Below are 4,197 nucleotides of genomic sequence, written 5' to 3'. Positions count from 1 at the left end.
CGATCCGGGGTCAACTGCGCGGGTCAGAAGGCCTCCCGCGTCAGGGAGAGGACAAATTTGATATGATGCATCCCTCTAAAGACCTCCGTATTGGCCAGGGGGTTCCGTCCCGTGTCGCCAGAATGGCAGCCGGAGGACATCCTGCGGTGGGACGGGTTGGCCTTTCAGTCCTGATCGGGAACAATAATGAGCCGCTAGTGCTTACACACTTTACACCCTTTCTCGGAAACAAATACTGGGCTTATAAGTGTTTAACTGAGGGGCAAAAACGAGTTCAAAAACGAACAACGTCATCCCAGTGTTTGTCTGAGAACGTTTAATCTTTTACAGAATCGACTTGTGAAACAAGCTACATCAAAAGGTTTGAGCCTGTGCGGCCGCAATCTCGTGAGAAAGTGCGGCGATGGCCTGGGTAGCAGCTTCTATAAAACCGAACACCGTTGGCCACTGCAAGTAACATCAGGCGGCGGGAGTCGTGCGCGCGAGAATGACCGCCGTAAAATGATGGTTCCGAATGTCTTTCAACATGAATTCGCAATTTTTAAAGATCAGTCTGAGCGCATCGTTTTTGCAACTTTAAGGTTGTTCTCTGGACAGAGTAACGGTAACAGCAACACGAAGAATAGAAATGTTATCTTCACTCTTCCAGCTCCACCACCGGATTCCAGCACTACTTCGCGGGGCTGTAAAGGCCAGTCCGCTCCTATCATCAATCTAAAAATCGCACAGGTGAAAGATGTGCCCGGACTACCTTATAAACGTACGATTTGATGTCATAAAGCGTTTAAGGATACGTCTTTTGAATGCGTCATCATTCTCGTCCACCCGGCGGCAGCGGTTCTGTGTTAACCGCGGGGCCGACGCTGCACAACCCATGGAGGCTGCAATGCCTGGCGTCGGTGTTTTTGTTGCTAAGATTTGGAAGCGCGCATGCTTAAAACCACGTGACGTAATTTGTATCACTTATTGATTCTGAACGAATGTTGATAATTTCCAGACAAACATGCTTTAGCAATGCTGCCACAAATTGTTGACCCATTCCGATCTATATCCCCGGGGTCCTTCGTACATTTGAACAGCCCAGATACAAATTCTGATAAAGCGTCTAAGTTTTCAGTTTAAAAGTGTCCAGTTGACCATCGTAAAATGAAGAGCATCGGTTATCTATTTCGTGCAGTCCTCTGAGACATACTTCTTCAGTTTATTGACTAGAAAATCAGGCATCGCGCTTCGTTAACAAATGGACTTATATCCCGCAATTTTTTAATGGGGCGCTTTATTATAAGAAGGGCCTTAGTCAACTCTGTGCTCCCCCCCCCCCCCCCTTCTTTGCCAACGCTTTTGCTGGGCGCCTAGCTCCATGGTGAGGCTGCGCGCGGAATGAACTCACGCGGAGAGACAATGGCAGACGAAGAGCTGGCAGCTGTAGCATGCCTGCCGCCGCCGCCTGTTGCGCTGTGACGCAGCAGCACGTGTGGTGAACAACGAGCGGAATACCTCAGGAGCACGCCGATCACTCAGAGCCCTGAACTTTCCGATGCTGGCGCGATGGCTGACAAGGTCACGCAAGCCGCACCAATCCAAGCAGGTCGACGGTCAGTGAGATACGACCATAAACACGCGCCCCCGAGACAGGCTCGGCCCCGAAGTTCGCCATTTGCTGCAGCCTGTGCATATTACACGCAGCAGCCCTACCCCAGACTGAGAGGCAATACAGCGCGTTTAGAAAACGTCGCGTTATACTGGGATCATCGAGCCGTGGACCTGACCTGGTGTCTAGAGCTGTGCAAACAGAAAGCGTGGAATTACACTTTTCGGGTCTGTTGGACGTGTGCTCTTCCTATGAAAGGAAAAAGGTTGTTAAGATGCTGAGAGTATTTGGCCGACTGGGGATAGCTGGGGGACACCGTGGAACAGCGGCAAATATAGGGAACCACCTCCCACCACCTGCCGCCGGTCAGCCAAGTAGCTCTCGAACCATCCGGGGTCGATTCCGTATCATTTTAACTGGTCAGGACACGATGCCGGTGTGAGTACTGTGACTGCGCGAGCATACTGGATGCGGTGAGATATGAGGACAGTTCAGAGCACACAGTTTTTTCCACAAAGCTTGGATACCACCGACATGGAGGTGGGTCGAAAATTACTGGGCTCATCGCGACATCCTCTTTTACGAAGGGGAGCGACGGTCGCAAGCTTCCTTAAGCAGTGAGGAACACACTCGAGATTATGCATGAACTGGCCATAGCAAATGAGGTCCTGGGACGGGAAAGCACTGGCGAATGATATGCATCGGTATGTTCTCACGCCCAACTGCCCTTGAGGAGAATCTCTTTTGATGTATAAAAGCTATCCATTTAGTTGTGTACTGCAATTACAAACAGTCCATAGCCTGAAAAGTGTTCACGCGGCACAGACTTCGGCGGCCGTGATTTGAGACCGGTATCAGCAGCGAGCGTTCTGTTCGCGTCTACCTCAGTGCCCCCCCCCCCCGCCCCCCCCCCCCCCACTCCGCCGGGGAACGAGCCGCGAGGCTGACCGGCAAGCATTTTGGCAGGTCGCGTGACGCACGTGGTGGGCGTGGCCGGCCGCCGGGTGGACCTGCCCTGTGACACCACCACCGTCGACCCGGAGGACCGGGCGGTGCTGGTGCTCTGGTACAAGAACAGCCAGGGCAAGCCCACACAGGTGAGGCAGCCGCCGCTGACCGCGCGCTTCTTCAGGAGGCGGGGAGGTCCGTGCGGACACAGCTATATTGGCAGGGAACGGACTCACAGTGAACGTAGCTAGCGTATTAAACAATGTTCCCGATCCACATACTCTTCGTTTTTGTCATCACAGCAAGCGCATTCAAAGCTCTGAATCGTGACGGTTGGCCGCTCATGCCATTACAAAGGTTTTCTGCTGCCTATAGGTACTTCGTGATAGTGGGATTTGCCTTTTCCGACATGGCACTGTCATTTGTCAACTGCTCGCCGTCTGCTGTCCGCTGTCCACTGTTGCTGTTGCTTGTCTGCTGTCTGCTGTTTTCTGTCCGCTGTCCGCTGTCCGCTGTTGCTGTTTACCGTCTGCCGTGTGCTGTCTGCGGTCAGCTGTTGATGTTGATGTTCACCGGTTGATGTCTGCTGTAGCTGTCCGCTGTTGCAGTTCACCATCTGCCGTGCGCTGTTCGCCGTGCGCTGTTGTTCACCGTGCAACAGCGGTGAACTCTGTCCACTGTCCGCTGTCCTAGCTGAGCCGCCACCGCCGCCGTCTGCCGCAGTTTCGACGCTCGCGGAGGCCTGTCGTTTTCGGGGCAGTCGGCCGGTCGGACTCGCCGCCACCTTCGTCAGCCCCGGCCACCGGCGCTGCGGCTGGCGGCGGTGCAGCCCGCGGACGCCGCCCTGTACCGCTGCAGGGTCGACTTCACACCTTCAGTCCGACCCGCAACCAGCGGGTCAACCTCACCGTCATCAGTGAGTGCTTCACCTCCCGATTTTGTGCCCGCTGGGCGCAGGCCTACGCCAGCGAGGTCGCGTGTGCCCGAACTCTCCAGGTCGGGGAGTGAAATCAAGCCTGGGATGTCGTGGAACAGCAGCAGCGGACGAACCGGCCGTTTTGTTGATGCTCACTGTCCAGCGTCAGTAGCCGTGTAAGTGTGAGGTCAGCGTGAGTGTTGTACAAGGGTTGTGATACGGCATCGATTTTACAACTGTGCTCTGTAAATTAGCAAGCAAAACACACTTTCATTCACCGGGGCCAGCGGCTGGACATTTATTGGACTACACACGAACATAGCGGAACTGTTGACATGAATTATGTTCAGGAATTATGTTAAGCGGCACCATAGATTACTGTCGGTAGCAGACCCCCTCAGGTGTTGCCAGATCATCCTCTGCGAATGGATTGGTCGCACCAGGCTCCGCTGGCGGCAATGGATGGGTCGCGCTCGGGTATTGGCCTGAAATTGTACTGTTGCCTGAGCACCGCGGGTTTCTACACATGTAATGAGCACCAGCGAAGTGTAATGTGTACCACGCTGTGAAACTCCTCGATTCAGTGATACAAAGATTTTGATCTGTGATGAAACAGGTAGAGGTGGGAGACATGGTAATTAGCTAATTATGTTACGGCTTTGTGGTGTCTGTTGACACGACTGCAAGTGCTTCATGTGCGCCAATTTTGCTAGCATTTCTTTTGCATCAGAAGCGACTGCAG

Source organism: Pollicipes pollicipes, unplaced genomic scaffold (assembly GCF_011947565.3).
Source record: "Pollicipes pollicipes isolate AB1234 unplaced genomic scaffold, Ppol_2.1 Scaffold_4002;HRSCAF=4701_pilon_pilon_pilon, whole genome shotgun sequence".
NCBI classification, from domain to species: domain Eukaryota; kingdom Metazoa; phylum Arthropoda; class Thecostraca; order Pollicipedomorpha; family Pollicipedidae; genus Pollicipes; species Pollicipes pollicipes.
Note: the sequence above shows the minus strand (reverse complement) of the source record.